Here is a 21,177-nt window from a genome sequence, read left to right as displayed (position 1 = left end):
CACTATGTCTTAAAATGGCACTTACAAAGCCTTGAGAATCAATTCTGGGGTTTGTGGGGATGTTCTACTAATGCAGGAGCACCCTCACACTTGTAACCAAGCACCCTGCCCACAGTACTGGAGACCCTGGCATAGGGGTGAAGTATAGGTTTTAAGTGCAGTGGCCACATATATAAGGAAACTTACATCTTGTGAGAGATGCAAGCCCCAACCCACACAAGCTGCAATGGCTGGCCTGTAGTCACAGTTTAAGTGAACTCCAATGGCTGGCACAACATATGCTCTAGCCTATGGGAGACACCTGGTGTACCTATGTCCTGGGTACCTCATTACCATACACTTGGGACTTATAAGGGTAAACCAGTAGTCACTTGTGGAGGTACAAATGTACACACCCGAACACATTTAAGGAAGAGAGTGCAGTTTCTAGGGTCCTGATTAGCAGGATCCCAACAGACTAAGTAGTCAAAAGAACACTGACACCAGCCAAAAGTGGGGGTAATCCGGCCAGAAAGATCCTAACTGCCTACTGACCACATTTGAGTTTGTTTCAGTCTTGGTGACTTTGACCAATCCACAAAGTGCTCGAATGAGCTATGCAACAACAAGAACACCTATTCTGCGATTGTGTGTTTAATTACATTTAAAGGCCCTGTTCAGTTTTAAGAGAGGAAACAGCTTGAAAATAAGCATTGGCAATGACAAAAATACTGACTTTTGCCAATGGAACGTTTGCAGGATTGAGCAATTCACAGAAAAGGTAATGCATTGATGGCAGTAGAGTGGGCGTATTTCCCTTATCTTCTAAAGCTTGCACTGCTGTTGGACATTTTGTCATGTTACTGATACGGGGTTGACACTCTGGTCAAGGGTAAGAGTACAAGAGTGAGGGAGCAGCCGCGGCCCGTGTAGGTAAGAGCAGTGGGGCAGTGGGGCTGAATGGGGGGGATTTGAGAAGCTACAATGAGGGAAATTTATTTATTTCGTTTTCCCTTGTGGTCCTCCATTGAACACCCCCAACCCATCCCCACCACCCCACCGCTTTTACCGGCACAGGCCGCTGCTGTGAGAGATTTAAGTAGGGCTGCATGTGCAGCACATACTGCAGGGAGAGAGAGATTGAAGGAGTGCAGGGACAGGGAAGGTGCAATGCAGGCTGCAGGGAGTGGAGCAATGTAGAGTTGGGGGCTATGGCAGCTCAGGGTCGCGGAGAAAAGCACAGTTTGTGAGGTTGACAACTGTAGGGTCTGGGGTGCTGCAATTTTGGGTCTAGGGGAGTATCGTTTTGGTTCAGGAGGCAGAATATCACATGGTTTGGTTTTGGAGCAACATGGGTGACATTGTTGGAGCAGGTCACAGTGTGGAGAGTGGTGATGCACATGGTCCAGCTTTGTGCACTGGCACAATGTCAGGGGTTAGGGCACAAACAATTCAGGGTTATTGGAGCAGACAATACTCTGGGGAAAGTAGACCCGGGGCTGAGGAAATAGATCAACACAAGGTCAAAGGAGCAAATCAGTGTCCGGTCTGAGTGGAGCAACACAAGGTCTATGGCTAGAGAAAGACTGAGTCTGGGGGAAGGAGCAGCATGCCGTGGGGAAGTGAAGCAATGTTGAGTCTGTGGGTGGAGCAGCAGAGGGCCCGAGGGCCAATAGATCCCACAGGGTATGAGGAAGGGATCCGTTTGAGCTACTCATACTTAGCAGGACTGGGTTTGGTCCTGGCTTAAGCACAACAGGATCCACTAGGGTTTATGCAGTGTATGATCTAGGGAAACCAAAAAACGTAACTTGAAAATGCACATTAGATTTCTATTTTTTGCATGTGAAATTCTATGTCATGTTGCCGTTTTAGAGGCAAACATACTTAGGGACCTCACTATTACTGTAAGTTTGTGACTCTTGTAGATTTCCCTGTCTGAATTCGCAAAAAGTCATACCTTTTTCTCAATGGGGAAGAATTATGCTATTGGATCAAATGTCTGACTTTTTTGTGGAATGCTTATGAATCTGCACACGAGGGACACAGGTAGGACCTGCTCTAGTTCCCAGAGGACCTGTGTTTGCCTTGGAGTTTATGCTGAGCTGCAAAGTCTGTTGGCTCACAATGTTGTGTCATGACTAGCTTTTCAAGATTAGAAGTTTAGCTCAGTTTAACGTTTAGAACGGCGAAGCGGCTTTAGCAGCCTTTCCAGGAGTGGGAACCTGTTTGAGAAGCCCTAAAGGGCTACAAGCATCGGAGGGTGCTCAAGTGCCACTTAGAAACAGTATTTTGTAATTCCTCGCTGCCTGAAGCACCACCCCTGAAGATGTGCACCTGTCGAGTAGTGGCAGCATACAACTACAGCTCAAGAGTTGCCCAAGTGGTAGCAGGTAAACTAGACTTCCCTGTTGTGAACTACCCCATCCACGGAGTATTAGCAGAGCAGCCCATTTACCTGATGTCACTTGGTCAGCAGCAAGAAGAGTTGATTTTCTGTGGCAGGATGTCTTGACTTTCATGGGGACTTCAGAATGAAGGAGATCATTACCTGTGTTGGGCAAGGTGGCCCAAACAGTGCCTTGGGCAGATTACAGCTAAATCGGATGTGTCATCCATTTATGTGAGAGTGAAGTTTCTTGACTGTCAGATTTAAATGTCAAAGCTTCTAGGGCTCACTTTTTCCCATGTTAAAAGTGACGCACCGGTGGCGCAAGGCCTTCATAAATAAGGCCCCTAGTTTTTTGCGAGATCCACTATGAATCCCAACTGCCATACTTGACCAAATTCTGTGATCCTGAGCAAATCACTTGCTCTCACCATGCTTGAATTCTTTCATGCACCAAAAATGAAATGCCTACATTCAGAAACTGATGAAGCTCCTGAGATGAACGTGATTGTTTGTAAGCCTTTGGTTGATAGTGTGTATCAGCACTGTGGTGAATAGACTGGCCTCCATCTTGTAAATAATGTCTGTTCTGTGTGTGTCTGTGTGTGTGTGTGTGTGTGTGTGTGTGTGTGTGTGTGTGTGTTGTGCTAGCCAGCAATTTACTGCACTTTTTATTTGTTTGTCGGTGATGTGTACCAGTGAGCCTAGTAATATTAGCTCTGAATATTTAAGCGACAATATACAGTTCAGGCGGTGTTGGGTAAAATATAAATAGATGATATATCACTTGAAGCTAAGGAAAAACTCAGTATGTTGTATAAGGTGAGCATGCAACTCACAGCAGCATGAACAAATCCAAATCCCATGGGACCCCGCCTGCCTTGTGAATCTTAATAAAAACATTTTAAAGAGTAGAAAGTGGTTCCATTTTTAAGCATTTAATTTTTTTTAAAACATAGCCCATTTTCATTTAATGAAAACGGGATGCAATAAAAAAAAAAAAATTGCTTGAATATAAAGCAGTTACCGGCATGGAGGTTTGCTGACCCTAGCAGCCCACCATCCCTGTGTTGCCCGAAAATTTAAGTGGTTCATAATTTGTGACCTACCCCATTATTATTCTTGGGATAGGTGGAAATGTGACTCACTACAATTTCGATTTTTTCAACCGACCGATTAGTACATAGGTTGGCTCACAAAATCAGAATGGATTCAGTAAAAGTTTTACCGACTCAATTCTTTTGTACATCTAGCCTTTCTTTAACCCCTTCCACGCTGATGACGAGCTGGGCTCGTCATGAGGTAGCCTCCTCGCACGCTGATGACGAGCCCAGCTCGTCACGTAAAGTGCGCTTTTAAAAATCTCCGCGTACGAGCGGAATTCCGCCCGCATGCATGCGGTTAAGTGTCGGCTTCTCCTCAGTCAGTATGTAGACCCAAATCCTAAGGCTGAATTTGACAATACTTGGTTTTCTTGGAGGGGCTACATCCAGAATGTTGTGCCAGTTTCTGGAGGCCAGTTCAGGAGAATTCTGCCCAGTTAAGTGGTCTCTTCTGTCAGTAATGTGTACAGTTCTGTAGATCAAATGTGTTCCATTGTGCGGTTTTATTAAGGACATCTGGGGTAATGCATCCACCTCTAGCCGTATATAACCTACATTTCTGGAGACCAAGTCATCAAAGGATAAAAATAGTTTCAGGACAATCCAGAGATGGTTGACCAAAATCATATTTTAAAGGACAAGATGAAAGAAGAATGGCTTGTCCATGTAACCTATAAACACTGGTGGAAAAGAGGAACAGAAAATATAAGGTTGCTCGACTTTTCTCGAGGAAATAATTAAAAGACACAAGGCAGGAATTTATTTTTCTGTTCTAGAGCAATGGATTTCGAAACTGCTCCAAAAATAGAAGTCTAGAGTGCTGGGATTACTGAGGAGGCAAGATGGCGGCCGCACTGACAGATGATTGAGCTGTTCCCCACTCTCCACTACTGACATGTCCTTCAGTAATGAAGAGCCTCGCTAACTACTCTACCTGAAGCGGCAAGGAGCCGAGAAGAACCGGGTTTCCCTGAATGATTTGGCGCTCCCTGTTTTGGACTTGGAGCATCCCGTTCCTTTGTTACCTGGCATCTCGGAGTCAGGACATTTCTGTAGCTGCTGCGCCTCCACCTGCTGTTCATCCCGCAGCACGGATTTCAACCACCGCTACCATGCAACCAAAAACATCCAACAGAAGCACCGGGGGTCGTGGTTCCTCGTCCGCTCCAGGCATCCAGCTGAAAACTCCTGTGGCTGATGCTAACGCTGTGAACAGGGAGGTCCGAAATCCTCTAACTGCACCTGTCTCTGTGATGGAGTCTGCCGGTAACATTTACACTGCGGGCCAGGGGAAGCAGACTGTACCTGAACTATTCAAGGCACAACCACAGAAGGTTAAACCACCACTGTTGGACTTGGCCCTTCTGGCAGGTTCACTCCTAAACTTTTTGCTTTGGTATGTGACTTGGTGTTAGTTATTTTCGGCTTCTGCGCACTTTCACTGTGTCCCAGTGTAAAGTGCGTGCGCTCTCTGAGTGCATGTTGTGAGATTGGCCTGCCCTCCCATAGGAATGCATGGGGAATGTATGTGTCCATGGTAGTTCCTGATGTGTGGGGAGTGCAGGCTCGAGTTTGGTATGTGCGGACTCGTGAGATTGAATGCTGCGCAATGATGTGTGCGGCGTTAATGTGTCTAGTGCGGAAGTGCCACTTCTAGAAGAAGGCATGTCTGTGTAATAACTGAGAAATTACTGTCTGGCTTGTGATTGGCTGGAGCTGGCTGGTGTGCCTGGCTCCAGGAATCAGGATGGGTCTGCCCCGGTGGTGAATAGAGAGATTGACAGCCAGATGGGTGGGAGGAGTGCACCTGGGACCTGAATAGGACTGGGCTTTCCCTTCACAATGCTGGCTCCGCCCCCTGTGGTGCATCTGATGTCCCTAGCCTGGCCTGTGAATGGGGAGAGGGGCTGAGCACAACACTGTGCTCCAAAAGCAGTTGCATCTGTTTTTTCCCTTAACCCTGCAGCCTAGACAAAGGGAATATGTGTCTAAAAGAGGGGCTGTGACCTTATGAAAAATGTTCTCCCCGATTCTAAACTCGAGGGGGGCCTGCTGCTGCTGCTGGGCGCCATGAGGACTGCCACTGGGAACTGCGTTCCTGCCTGGAGGGCCCTGTGAGGCCCCCCCCCCTGCTTCCTAAAAAGACTTCTGGACTTTTGGATTTTCTGCCTGCCAGCACCTGGGAAGCACTGGCCTCCCTTTGCTATATAGCGCTTCTGCTTCGCTGGAGCGGCGATTCCTGCCCTGAGGGATTCCCCGGCGTGGGGATCCCCCGGATTGCGTGATTTTCGGCACAGGTGCCCACCCCGCTTATCTGCCGTACATTTTTATCGTTGGCAGGTGCCCACCCTGCATGGTGTGACTAGTGGGTGCCTACCCCGCGTTTCTGCAGCTTCTGGCCCCCTTTGCATTAATAGCGGGTGCCTACCACGCTTTCTATAGTCTTTAAAGAGGGAGCCTACCCCTTGAAATCCCCGCCAGGGGCCCGAGCGCTTTGGGAAGGCCTCCCCCTTTGCCGACGTCACGAGGCCGCCGTGCTTGGATTAGTCCCAGCCGTGGGCGTTGCCTCGCAACGAAGAGGAAGTAGCAGGTGGAAGCAAGGACGGGAGCCTACCCCGCCTCGCAGGACATCCTGGCACCGGAGAAGTGAAACCGGAAGCCAGCGCCGGCTCGAGCAGGGCTCCCCTGAGGAAAGGGAGAGCCCCGCGTGGCGCCTGGAGACCGGTGCCAGAGTGAAGACCCAGGCCGGAGCCTACCCCGCGCTGGGCCGCACCGGAAGGAAGACCTGCCCCTGCATGCTGCAAGGGAAGCCCCGGTGAGTAGTGCAGAGGAGGGGGGCATCTTGTCAGGAAGTCGGGAGTCCCCGTAGATGAAAGGGGAGCTCCCTGTGCCCAAGTGCGGTGCCTTATGCGGCACCACGCCGGACCCTCCTGTTTCCGAGCGGGCCCGCCATTGCGGGCCGCTCCAACGTGAGGGGCAACAGTTTAGTTAGAGCCGGAGAGGCTCCACCAAAGGGGGCATTGTTCTTCCCGGGCACATTGTTGTTTTGAGCCGAGAGGCTCCCACACATACATTGTTGGGGGCATTTTTAGAGGGTAGAGCGGCCCCGGTTGGCAGCGGGCCGCTCCCCCAGTGGTGACAGCATTTCTGTTTCGAGCCCAAAAGGCTCCTAAGGGCACAGTTGTTTAGCTAGAGCCCACGAGGCTCCCACGTTGTTTGGGGCACTACTGCTTATTTTGAGAGCCCCAGAGGAGAGGCAGGAGGCATGCTGGTGCCAGGCTCAAGTTCCCAGCTGTCCAACACTTAGTGGGCAGCTGCTTTGTTTAGGCCCATGCGCATTCTTCTTTGGCTGCCTGCGCAGCCAGCCCAGACATTCTGGACGTTGGGCCTGTGAGCCCCTGTGAGGCCCGGTTGGCCTGGGGTCAGTTCTGTGATATTTTGGTGCAAATGTGATTACCTGCCTAATGTGATTATTGCAATGCTTTTGCCTATACCTCTAAATGTGTTTATGCTTAGGAGGTTGTGTTTCCTAGATAGTTATGCTAGTGAGTTCATGGTTCCCTGCGTGATATATGCCTAAGGTGTTTAGGATTGCGTAGGGTGTACTTACCTTTTACCAGTGGTTACTGGTTTTTTGCTACATTTGCTATTTGGTGCTACAATTATCCTATGTTCTAAGTGCTAATTTCCACCAAGTGCTATTCCTGACAGTGGTCCATGTGGCCCTGTCTTATGTATATATAATCCCCTGTAAATATTGCCCAGTGCCAGTGGCACAGTGTAAATTGTGTGTTTATTATCTAATGTGTTTGGTATAATACAAAGGCTATTTTTATATATAACCTTGTGTGGAGTTCCTTTTGTGGGGGGCCTGGGATGTTGTTGCTGGTGGGTGCGTGCGCAAATACTTAAACTACATTGCCTCCGGGATAAGCCTTACTGTTCGTGTCACGTTACCTAGAGGGTGAGCAGGGGTTATCTTTGGCGTGTAACTCCCTTGCCCTGACTAGAGTGGTGGTTTCTGCCTGGCTTTGGCGCAAGCCTCAGCCAACCGGAAATCCCATTTCTAACAACCGCCCAATGCCCCTGGGGGGCTAGGGGTTCCATTCAACTAAAGTCACCAGCTCCTATCTTAAACGGCTGTCCAGAGGTGCCGGCTGCTTAGGTCAGTGGGATCTCTCCCCTCCACTTTTGCTTGCTTCAGTGGGTGAATTGTCCTTTCAAGCTGCAGATTTATCAGTAGCTGCTCAAGCAGTATCAGGAGATGTCTCAGGCAGTACCCGGATTGACTCTCCAGCAAGGCCAGAAACCGATTTAACTGACTTAACTCCCATTCAGCAAACACAAGGCACTCTGGTAAATGCAGTCCCCTTAGCTGGAGCGCCAGAGTTAGAGCACTTAGAGCACCTAAACACTCCTAAAGCAGCAGCAGGTCAGAACATCCGACAGGGAGGTACATAAAATTATTTATCGGCTGAGGATGATACAGCCGATAAATAATTTTCTCTGTCTGATGTATCCAATCCCTCAGATGATGATGACATTCAGAATAAGGATTGAGCTGACAATGGGAGCGACACCAGCAGTTTTCATTGGGAGGGCGACGCTGATCACTCTCCGTTAAACCTAGAGACAGGCAAAAAAGCTAGTGCAATCTCTACTTGCCCCACCCTGGTGGAGGAGGCCACAGGAGCCATGGCTTGGGACTATTCTTATTCATCAGACTTAATAGACAAAAATGGTATAATGGACGGAGCAGCATCTGCAAGAACTGCTAAAGCTCCTCCCTGCCTTGAAGAAATCACGCTATCCATAATCTACCAGGTGATGATGGCAAATAGGGAGGAGGCAAGGGCTGAAAGCTCCCAAACACAAGGGGCCTGTAGGAAATTGCAAAATTCGATCCGCCGGATAGCCAAGACATGCTCAGACTTTTCCACCAGGATCGGAGAAGCAGAATCCAGGATCTCCCAACTCGAAGATGAAATGACCTCACAGAAGTCCAAGACTGAACTTATGCAATCAGCCAGGGATGATACTCTGTTTAAACTGACTGACCTGGAAAATCAGGCAAGGCGGAACAACCTTAGAATTTTGGGTATTCCGGAGGGCCTGGAAGGGTCTAACATCCGCCAATTTGTGATCGAGCTTTTTGAGGAAGCTTTCCCAGATCTCCCTCAATGGGACTGGAAGACTCAAATTCAAAGGGCGCCTCGCTTCCCATTTAATCAGTGTAGTTCAGGGGGTCAGTCTGTCAATCACCCACGGGCCATCTTGATTTTCCTCAACAACTTCCTGGCTCGGGAATCCCTGTACGATCTGGCGAGGCCCGACCATAAAAGGGTGGGGAAAGGCTGCAACTTTTTCGTGCGCCTTGACTTCTGTCAGAAGACAGTTGAACAGCGATGGCACTTTTGACAACTGATGCCCGAATTCCAGGCAAGGGATGCCCAGATTTTCCTCCTGAACCCAGCCAAGTTAAAAGTGCTTTTTAAAGGCCAAACTAATTTTTTCCAGTCAGAGGTCTAGGCTAAAGAGTATCTTATCTCTATAAAGACAGGGCAAAATCCCTGATTTAACTTTCAAAAATTGCTAGTGGCAGAATCCCACTTGCTCTCTGGGACTCGATTGACTTTTTTTGCTTTAGCTAATACTTTAACTAACTTTGATCATCAGATTACTTGCTTACTTTTTGCTTTATACATCCGATCTTCTCCGGTCTCTCCTGGTTCAGGTTATTTTCCATTTCTTTCTTTGTTTCTCTTACTCAGATGCTCTTCATTGTAATTTTGCATCTATCTATGAGTACACCTTTTGGGTAGTGGTGATAGGGTGGCGATGCTCAGCTCAGCCTCACCAGGGACTACTGGGTCCCATGCCTCTGATGATGTTGGTTGGGAGGGATGGGTTTAGGGTGGGTAAGGGTAAGGGGAAAAGGGGAGGGGGCGGTCTGGGGGGGTTCAATGGGAGGGTGGGGGTGGGCGTGGGGTCTTGGAGACAGTTCCTTTCAAAAGCAGTTATGGCAAGCAGCACAAAATATGTCAACATTTGTAACTGTCTAAGCTTATTTTCTTGGTGACATCCGGATTAGAAAAATTGGTCTGATCTGTATTGGGCACACTGGGCTGGTCTGGACACTACTTAAGGATAATTATACACAAATCTGTTCTTTAAACTGCTGTGGGTTGAATGACAGAAAGAAGAGGGGCATTTTCTCTAAACGTATTAGGCATTTGGATAGCAACTTACTATGCCTGCAGGAGACTCATGTCTCTTGGAACAACCAGGCTTGGCTAAAAGAGTTGGGTCTTGATCTAATTGCATGCACTCGACAAGCTACTACCTCCAGGGGGGGTAGCTATACTGGCCAAGCAAGGTGCGTCTATCACTAAGCAAGTTAAGGTGGATAACTTAGGCAGCTGAGTGATTGCTGATATTCTAATCAAAGGGTCATCATATACTATTTCCTCTCTGTATGGCTCCAATCTCGATGACCCTTCTATTTTAAACTTCCTGAGTATCTAACTTGTGTTATGGCCCTCTCCCAAAGTTTTATGTGGGGACTTTAATATTCATTTGAATGCTAACGTAGACGTATATAGCAATACCCCCGTACTCTGGGCGGAAGAGCAAGACACTCAAATCCATTAGTGGGCTTATTCGTGAACATGCCTTGGTAGATGTCTGGCAAAAACTGTGTCCAACTGAACTTGGCTATACTTTCTTTTCAGCACCACACAGCAAATTTGTTTGTTTAGATTATTTTTTTATCTCAGACCCGATTCTGGAAGACACTAGCTGTGATCTCCATCCTAGATTAATCTAAGACCATAATCCATTAATAATTCAATACCGTCTAATGGCCCTAGACAAGCTGCGGCAACCTGGACATTAGAGCGAAAACTAATGCTAGATCAAGAGTATTGTAGTTATGTGACAAACTGGATAACTGACTTTTTTAGTAGGAATAAGGGAACGGCCCCCGATTTAATTGTCTGGGACACCTTTAAGGCAGCCGTGAGGGGAGAGACCCTCAGTTTCTCCCTTCATCGTCAGAAGGTGATTAAAGAAACAGTCAATGGCTGGGTTAACCAGCTCTGAGCAGTAGAGGAAGAGCTCATTCGAGTAATCGCTGATCAGGGCAAAAGAGAGGAATGTCAACGCCAGATAGCAATTGGTAAAAATAGAATATACCTATATATTACGGGGTGGAACTTGCTGCTAAGTTTATTCAAAACAAAACGGACATCTATGAGTTCGGTGAAAATACAGGTAGATTGCTGGCCAAAAGACTACAATACAAGGCTGTTGCAAACCGGATACGCAAAATTAAAGACAAAAAGGGCCAGATTCAGGACCAACCGGGCAAAGTGTTGGAGGTATTTCAAGAGTTTTATAAGTCACTCTACTCTCCAGATGGGGATGAGGAAGTTACTTAGGGTGAAGAATTTCTGGGCGATTATACAACATCTAAGGTTACAACGGAACAGAGGGTCATGCTCTCCGCCACGATAACCAGGGAGGAATTGGAACTAGCGATAACCTGACTGGCAGCCGGGAATGCCGCTGGCCCTGACTCATTGCCCCTCGAATTCTACCGAACATTCAGGCATATTCTTTTTTTAAGACCTTGAATCTTTGTTTTCACTTGCGCAGAATGGCCAGACACCTGACTCATGACATAAGACTACCATTGTAGTCTTTAAGAAAAAAGATAAACCAGAACTCAGCCCTTCTTCCTATCGCCTGATTACTCTAATTTGTGCTGATAGCAAAATCTATGCTAAAATTATTGCACTCAGGTTAGGAAAGGTTATTGCCCTCCTGGTGTCCACCCTTCAGCATGGGTTTATACCTGGTCGTGACACATCAAATCATATCAGGCGGGCAATAGCACTATTTGATTGGGCTCAGGTCTGTAAACAGCCTTTGGCAATGATCCTGTTGGACGCCAAAAAGGTGTTCGCAGGGTCTCCTGGGGCTTTTTATGGCTATTGCTAAAAACCAAGGGATTCCCACAGGAGTTCATCAAAGCTATACAAGCGCTATATATTTCCCCAGTAGCCTCTGTTCGTATTGCTGGTCAAGAGTCTTGCTCCCTCTCTATCAGCAGAGGAACCCGTCAAGGGTGCCCCTGCTCCCTGCTTCTATTTTCAATCTACATTGACCCTTTTCTGAGCAAATTGGATAACAATCCACAGATAAAGGCTGCTACTGTTAACGGCGTGGCTTATAAAACTCCAGCCGACGATGTGGCCATCTTTACGAAGGATATCAGCTCTGCCCTCCAAGCAGTTTATGATCTATCGAAACAATTCGGTGCAGTCTTGGGCTATCGGCTGAATGTCGTACATTCAGATTTCTCAAAGCCGGAAGGGTTCCCAAAAGCCCAAGTTGCAACCTACTTGGGGGTGAAGATTACACCATCTGTAGAGCAGATACCAGAAATCAATATGTCACAGATTATCAAAGATGTGAACCAGACTCTGGAAAGATTAGACCATCTGCACCTCTCACTTCATGGTCGCTCTAATGTCATAAAAAGTCCATATTTCCTACATTTCTTTACCTATTTCGGACTATCCACGTAGAATTTCCAGCGCACTGTATTTCTAGTGCAGAAAAGGCCTGTACAAGATTTTTGTGGGGTTATCATAAAGCCAGAAGGGCGGCCAAATGGCTGATACTTCCTAGATCAAGGGGGGGTTGAAGTTTTCATTCCCTAATGCTCTATCATTGGGCTGCACTATCACAGCAAATGGGATTACTATTTGCTGGGGTAAGGCAGTGGTGCTGGAATTCACTAGACCTACAATCTTTGAGGTTCTTCTAGGGGAAGAAGCTCGTAACTGCCTAGTCAAAAAAGTGGAACCAGAGGAGGAGCCTAGCCTGCAACCATGATGGCCGCTTAGGCTCTCGGCTCCGCCGACCTTCTTGCTTTACACGACTCTCCTGTTCATTATCCTGGCTTCGAAGCGTGTTTTTATGCGGGAGAAATGATGCTGCCTTCGTTGGCGTGTATTTGTGATCTTTGCCGGCGGTAATAGCGACGGAACATCCTCGCCTAATCTGAGGCCCTCCTACCCACGAGACCGGGGCTTCGAGTGTTGGTGACGGCCAGCCCCTGATGCAATAACAACGGCCACTCAAGACGGGGAGGAGCCGGCCGGCCGAAGGAAGTCTGCTGAACTGATCCGCCATTGCTGTGGTCTTCCATCCCACCCGACGGCGGTGTCTGCCTGTGGTACATTGTGGCCCTGGGAGAATACAATGTATCAGTTTCTCCGTTTAGGGACCGCCCGGGCACTTTCCTGATCTTCCTCGGGATACGGTGGGCGACGTCTGGAGCATCACAGACTCTGCGCCCGGTACTGGGGGCTCTCGCTCGCGATTACGGGACCGGGCGACCACTGGGGCCACGTCCACGTCTCCGGCCCCAACATAATGCAGACCGCTATCCCCGTGTTCCCGGCCCGACCTTATTCCGGCGAGAGGCAGTTTGATGGCGGGTTGGAGTACGGGGAGCCTCGAGTGCGGAGGACTGCCGGTGACTATACTTTTGGGGCACCGCCAGGGATTCCTGAAGTGCTGGTGGCCCTGGGTGATTTGCGCACTGCCCTGGATTGTGGTGCCCAGGTCCTGGGGAGCCGGCTGGATGCTATTGTGTGCCTCGCCTTACGTGATGACTTTCGACTGCGGGCCACTGCGCCACACCCGGTACCCGCACGCGGAGAACTGGCTACCCCGGTGGATGTGAGACTGTCCGGAGATCGTGTTCTGGAGCCAGCCATGGAGCAGCTCGTCGTTGTGGGGGCCGGGTTGGGTGATGGTGGACATGCATCGGGGCTTGATGATCGGCTCAGAATAAAGCGCCTGGCCACTCCACTGTGTACTGAGGGGGTGACCCTCCCCTCTCTCCTGAAACCGTTGCTATCGAACTGGACCATGGTTTCTGGGGGGCTATTGCTCCATGCCGAACTCCCACACTTCACCGTGGCTTATTCACCACTGTCCCTGGTAGACTTTGATGGGCAGAGCACCGTACCACTGTGGCTACTTCGATCACCCACTTCACCTAAAATGGCGGCCGGCCGGTTGGATTCCTTTGATACAACGGATCATAAGGGACAAGGCTGAGAATGTTGTCTTGAGCTCCGGGGCATGGTCGGCTGGTGACTATATGGGACGGGCGATATAATGGCTGATTTGTAACTTTATTCTGTACTATTTTGTGGAACTTGACTCGAAGAGTGGGCGGCCGGGAGCCCGTATTTCTATCCTTTTTCCTCCTCCGCCTGCTTGCTCCTGTTATACTCTTCTTGGCGCTGTACGTGATGATTCTCCCCATTTCTTATCATATTACTCGATTACTGTTGTTCAATGTGGCTTTGGAGTAGACGATACATAATGTCGGAATTTGTAAAGCGCACAGCTACCTCCACCGGAGGTGTCCCGGCGCTGTCCGTATACCGCTTAGGAACCCTTCCTGGCTTTCCTGGGAAATGTCCACTTCTGGGCACCCCCCAGGTGCAGCCAGGCATCCCAGCGCTTTTGGGGCCGTTGTGGAGACTAAGCAAGCTATTGCCCAGAGTTGCAGCGTGGGACCCATGATCAGAACAGGCACTGAGGCGAGAATATCCAGTCAGGGGAATTAATGAGCCGGAGACCCGCCGAGGCGGGAATCGAACCCTGGTCCCTGGCCAGAGCTCTGCATCAAGGTCTGCCTGCTCTAACCATTGAGCCACACTTCTCCACTGACATGGCCGGGGAGACCGGGAGCCTGCGTGCGTGATTGGCCCTCCTCCAGTTTGTTATATATACCTTTTTTCCTTTCTTCCCTTTTCTTCTCTCTCTCTATATTTCGGGTATTTTTTTTTTGGGCGACAGGCACACTGTCGGGGGGGGTAGGCCGTAGCCTCTACATGCGTGCAGGGTGGGGGGATGGGGGGAGGGGTTTTGTTTTGTCCGTTTCGGTTTCTATGGGCCTTTTTTTTTTTTTCTTTTTCTTTCTTCTTGCTCTTCTTCCTTTTTCCTCCTTATCTTGGGTCAGTATGGAGACTGGGTGTTATGCTATTTGCTGTTTTTCTTTTAGGTGTCCACATTCTTATTCTTGAGGTTGTTCTCCGTGTGTGTGGTGGGTAATGCTGGGTACGACCTTTGACTGTACGTTCTTTTATCCTGACCAGTATAATTTTGTGTCGCTATCCCGATTGTGACTCCTTTGCTTTGTCAACATCCTGCTGTGTACATTGCCCACTCTGTGTTTTTTGATGGACTGCCTGGTCTCTGATCCTTCTTATCTTATTATTTAGAAAATGAACCTTATTTACTCCTGCTCTCAGTGGTCGCTTCCCCCCTTACGTGAGATTTAGGATATTGCTGTGTTTGTCTTTGGGGACTGCTGAGCTTCTTATGGTTGTTTTACGTGCCATGACTTGATTTCGAGGCCGGCCAGACTGGTTGTGGGCCCGTAGCTGTATAACGTCGATGCACAATAAAGGTTTTAAAAAAAAAAATTAAAAAAAAGTGGAACCAAGCTATTGCAAAAAGTCAAATTTAAAGTCATTCAATCTGCTTACGTTGTCTGGAAAAAAATCTGACAATGCTTCGGCATATCAAACATCAACGCTCATACCCCTCTGCTGTCACATGGCCTGCTGCCCCCAATCTCCCAGGACCTGATTACTATCAGTTGGGGAACCCTAGGAATCAATGTATTGGGCGATTTCTTTTCTGAAGGCCAAATTACCTCTTTTTCTGACCTTCAAGATAAATATGAGCTCCCTACCCGGCATTTTTTTAAGTTCTTACAAATCAGAAGCTACTTCCTTAAGGAAGAAACATCAGGAGAAGACAAGTTTGTAAAAATTGCTCTGGTAGGGCTCATAGAAAAAAGATCTCGGATTGGGTTATTTATACCAAACACTTATCTCTGGTTTACCCGATGACTTGATTGCTCAAAATGAGAGGTAGGTCAGGAAATTTGGCGAAGAGGGTACAGAATTAGCGGCCTCCTTAGAGCTGGCCAACCAGACTTTAATAACTGGTAGTCTGAGGGCCCAGCACTGTATGTCAGCTTTTGACTTATATTATACCCCAGGGAAAATCTCGAGATGGTCTAGTAGTCATGGGAATTCGTGCAGCAGATGTGGCATCTTGGCTGCTGACACGATCCATATGTTCTTCTCCTGTCCCAACTTGTCCAAATACATACAAGACATTGAATTATTTTTAGTCCAGATTACCAGTAAAGACCTGCTGTTAACACCTTCTTTAGTAATCTTGGGGGTTGATCAGACACAGGTTGTCCGACATCGTCAACCCAGAGGTGAACTACTTGATTAATAAGTCACTCTGCTCGGCCTCTGTGCCTAGAGTCTGGAAACTTGCCATGATCCTTCCGTTACTTAAGACCCTTTAGTGCCTGAGAACTGTCGCCCTATTTCGCTTCTGCCTAGTTTGTCGAAAGTGTGCGAGAAGGCCGTCACCTTTCAACTCACTAAGTTCATCGAGGAGTCCAAGGGGCTCCACACGGCCCAGTCAGGCTTCCGTGCTGGCCACAGCACGGAATCGGCTTTGCTGGAGGTCGCGGAGGCTATCCGGGAGTGTCTGGATGCCGGCGGGAGGGCATCATTGGTCTTGCTGGATCTCTCGGCGGCATTCGACACGTTTCCCATGCCATGCTTCTCAACCGCCTGTCTGCTATTGGCATTGTTGGCAACGCTTGGCATTGGATTAGTTCCTTCCTTGAGGGCCGGCAGCAGCAAGTTTGGCTCCCCCCGAGTGCCTCTGTGCCTCTACCGGTGTCGACGGGAGTGCCTCAGGGTTCATCACTTAGCCCTCTCCTTTTTAACATCTATGTGAACCCACTTGTGTATCTGGCGGAGTCAGTGGGGGCTAAGGTGATGGCCTACGTCGACGACACCCAGCTGCTGTTTACCTGGCTCAAGGAAGGGGACTCGGTCGGATTGGCCCAAAATTGCCTTTCCTCTGTCTTCCACTGGCTATCTAATGCCCAGTTGAAATGCAACGAAGGGAAGTCTGAGGTGCTGTTGTTTGGCTTTCCCTCCGATTTCAGAGAAAGGCTTTGGCCTCCGGGTTTCTCTCGGTCTTCTGAAAGAATGGGCGCGGTAAAAAACCTGGGTGTCTGGTTTGTCCAAAACCTGCATTTTGTGACGCACGTGAAGAAGTTGGCCAGTACCTGCTTCGGCATACTGAAGAGCTTGAGGAAGTTTCTTCCCCTCCTGCCGAGTGCCTCCAGAGAAACCGTGGTCCGTGCGTTGATTTTCTCCCGCCTGGACTACCCCAATGCGCTCCTGGTAAGCTGCTCGGGGTCCCTGGTCAAAAAGCTACAGGTCACGCAGAACTCGGCGGTCAGACTCCTTATGGGGCTTTCTCCTCGAGATAGTGTGCGGACTCACTTGCGTGCCTTGCAGCTGCCAGTTGAGTCCCGCCTGAAATTCAAAATGCTAACCATCGCTCACCGGGCCTTGTATGATACCGGCCCCCTATACCTACAAAGGAGATTTGCCTTTTATGTGCCTGGCAGAATGCTTTGGTCCTCTGCCCAATGGCTGATGCAGATTCCGAAGTTCAAGCGCCAGCGGCTTGGTGGAAACTCCTTTGTGCGTAGGGCCGGTTTGGCCTAGAATCTACTGCCTTTAGCCCTAAGGACTACTCAAGACCCAGTGCTTTTTTTAAAAAAAACTCAAGAACTTGCTGTTTTAATCTGATACTCGCTCATCCTTTTTTCAGGAGCTAGCGCCGGGACACTTTGATTATCTGCACGCTTTACAAGCTCAATATAACATAACATAACATAACACAAAGTTCAGCAGGGAAGAACAAAGCAGAAGAAGGTTTCTTGTTCATTTCTATGTCTATTCTGAGAGCGGTTATAACTTCCCAATGGATCAGTCCCCTACATTTTTAAATTGAAGGGCTCGACTTCTTTATAGTGCATTTTATCCTGACTCACCTGTCCTGGTTACAACCTGGCTGCACTGACAGTACAGTGTTGTTAAGCCTTTTGTGTGGAGACAGGACACAGCCTATTCAGGTGTAAGTGGGGCTGTGCGCAGCTCTGCCAGTCATCCTGCCAATTATGGCCCACTGAGGTACACATAATTCCTCTATTTTGTGTTTGTCTGGGAGGAATTCATAAAGTCTAACTGTTACCTACACCCAGTCCTGTGACCCTAGACAGGCTGTAGGCACAAAGACTTAAGAACAGTTGAATGTCACCTTCCTTAAAGATGCATTTTCAAAAACGTAATGAAAAATGTGACTTCACTATTAAATAGGGTTTATCATTACAGCTCCACTGGTACAAAACATGACCTATCTACTTCCTCTGACTCAGGAATTACATCTTAATAAATATAATAAGGAATCCCTACTGTTATCCTATAGGAGTGTTGCGCCTTCGAATAGTGGAAAACTAATTTGGGAATGTTTCACTATCAGGACAAGTAAAACTTAAAAGTAAATGTCCGACCTTTTAATTACACAGTATTGTGCCCCATGGGCCACCTAGGGCCTGCCTTAGTGGTGATCTGTATGTAATAAAAGGAGAATTTAAGACTTGGCAAGGCAAAACAAATGCTAAGTCAACATGGCAGTGTGACACTGCATTCGGACTGCAATGGCAGGCCTGGGACAGGTTTTAGAGTGCTACTAAGGTGGGTGGCACAATAAGTGCTGCAGTCCCACTAGTGATTCAGAAAAGGGGGCATTTAATTTACAGGCTGGTATTTGGTATACCAATCTAAAAATTCTGTTTATGCGCCTTTTGGCCCTCAGGATTGCGGACTTCAACCCAATTTGGGCACGCATGGACGGAGCCACTGCCTGCCGACATTGCAACTATCGCAGAGAATCCTGGCTACATCTGCTATGTTGCTGTACAAAGTTGGCCAGCGACCGACAGCGATTGGTGCGTCCGGCATTACGAATTCTGGGCCATAGAACATGCAGAGAGGCCTCGGACTGGTGTTTCTCAGAATCCACGACCTGCTTATTAGCCAGGGTAGGCAAGTTCATCCATCAAGTTAAAATGGCACTCGATTCCCAACTAAAGGCTACTATTTTGATGGGCCCGGATAGTGGGCTCTGCGCTTTCCCAGTCGCCCCAAAGTTGGCAGCCCACAGGTAATTCAGGGAGACGCCAAAAAGAAATTGGTACCATCGGACTGTGGTATTTAACCCGGGTCGACTAAGGGCCGGATGAAGTCCGCAGTGCGACTGATGATGTCGAACTCTTATATGTCTCTTAGACTCTAGTAAGCGTGGTCTCATGGTGAATTCAAAACCCTTATTCTTTTAATAATGTATAAAAGTAGTGAACACAGTTAGTCTTGGGACAATATAGCTGCACCAATGGTATTACCTGGTTTTGGCCAAGAAGGGGGGGGGGTATTTTATTTTACTGTATTTTATTGAAGTTCATTGTATTTTATACTGTAATGATTTTAAGTAATCGCACAGTTCTCTAATAAACACACATATACCAATCTATAAGGGACTTACAAGTAGTTTACATTTCCCATTTATGTATATTCCAATAAAACCATGTTTAGGGGAGTGAGCACAAGCACTTTAGCACAGGTTAGCAGTGGTAAAGTGCACAGAGTTCTAAGGCCATCATCCAGCAAACATGCAGCAAATATTGGAGGCAATTAGGCAAAACGTTTGGGGGAGGACCACCCCAAGGCTGACAGGTGCAACAGATGTCATCACAGAAATGGTGGCTAGCTTGGGTCAGCAGACCATCATTGCCTGTGATTGCATTTAAATGCAGCTCATTTTGCTAAAGGGAAAAGGTGCTGTTTGAAAAAAAATGACTTTTAAAAAGGTTTACGGCAATATAGGTCACTGCCCATTCCCAAACAAACTTATCATACATTCACACAGGGGAACAGGTCCTTTTGTGAAGGGGTTACCATCTTCTTCAAACAGTTGGCAAACTTTCAATGATTTGACCTGGGAATTGTGCCCGCAAACCACTGATACATAGCGATACAAAAGGGGATGATGGACGGAGCGTTTGTACAAATCAAACACTCACCCCCAGTCAACTGATCTGGGTTTAATCCATCACCATTCTTTAGTTCACTCAGCCACCCCAGTTCAGACATGGCTATATGCAAATCAGTCTGACCCTGTGCCTCCTGGGAACAGTCCAGCCCGAACTGCCAAGCCATGTCTTCCCTGGACCGGAAACAAGCATCCTGGGACCGGTTTCGGATTCATAATCCTCATCACACAGGCTATCTGGAATCCAGTGGCCAAGTGAACAAGGGACTCACGTCTGAGCATACCCTGCCACACGTAGGGCGAACAAAGCGATACAAAAGGGGATGATGGACGGAGCGTTTGCACAAATCAAACACTCACCCCCAGTCAACTGATCTGGGTTTAATCCATCACCATTCTTTAGTTCACTCAGCCACCCCAGTTCAGACATGGCTATATGCAAATCAGTCTGACCCTGTGCCTCCTGGGAACAGTCCAGCCCGAACTGCCAAGCCATGTCTTCCCTGGACCGGAAGCAAGCATCCTGGGACCGGTTTCGGATTCATAATCCTCATCAGCCAGGCTATCTGGAATCCAGTGGCCAAGTGAACAAGGGACTCACGTCTGAGCATACCCTGCCACACGTAGGGCGAACAAAGCGATACAAAAGGGGATGATGGACGGAGCTGATACATAGCATTCTAAATCCTAGTTTGGATTGGATGACTTAAACACACCCCTCCAAATTGAGATTCAGTAAACACTCATGAAATTATGAAATTAGTTCAGTACATACAAAAAAGACATTTTCTGGTCACAAACCCTGTGGTTTTGCTAGGAGCTGGCATTGTGACTGTTAACTGGCTTTGCACATTAGGTGCCTGGTTTTAAAATCAAGGTCTCCTAATTTCACAGACAGCAAACTATAGAGACTTCACGGGTTCTTGTTAAGACATGAAACTTTACCATCACATATGAAATATTTTCAGGAGAGGTAACAGAAGCAAAATAATTCAGATAATGAGGAAAAAATGTCAGTCCTGTTACCAATTTCTTTGTTAAGAGTCTGCCACAACTGTGGGATAGCACCAGGTTGTGCTACGTGTGTGATGGAGTGTGTGTGATGCCAAAATTAAGAAATAAATGACTTAATAAAGTTACAAACTATTCAAATAAAAAGTTCGGATGTACTCGAATTTATTGCAAATAACAGAGTTCCATTTAGAAACCTGTGTCAAAAATAAAAAAAGTGGGGGCGTGGTCTGCACCTGAGGAAGATGGCCGCACACCCTGGTGAGTAGCGAGCCATACACCCCTAAACCAGAATTATCTGTGCATCCTGGTGACAGCTGCCACTGCTGGAAGAAGCAGAGCGGCGGCTGGCGGTGTCAATTGGCAGCGAGACCCCCGTTTTCAACTCCGTTGGTGACTGCAGGCAACGGCGGCTTGTGGGCTCAGTGTGGACAAGATGGCCGCCACAGCGGAGGGGCTCGGAGTTTGAGAGCCTGCGTCACAAGTAAGCAGGGAGGTGGCGGCCGCCAGTGGGAGTGTGCCCGCTCTTTCCATCCTGAGCGCAGTGAGTGCGGCGGCGGTGTCCGCGCTAAAGATCCGACACCCAGGGGGCGGTTTGGAGAGAGACGGTGAGACGGCGGGGGGCAGCGGTACATCGACCATTAAGCCGCCTAGAGAGGT

This window comes from Lissotriton helveticus, chromosome 9, assembly GCF_964261635.1.
Source record: "Lissotriton helveticus chromosome 9, aLisHel1.1, whole genome shotgun sequence".
Classification (NCBI taxonomy): Eukaryota; Metazoa; Chordata; class Amphibia; order Caudata; family Salamandridae; genus Lissotriton; species Lissotriton helveticus.
This window is presented reverse-complemented; position numbering follows the sequence as displayed.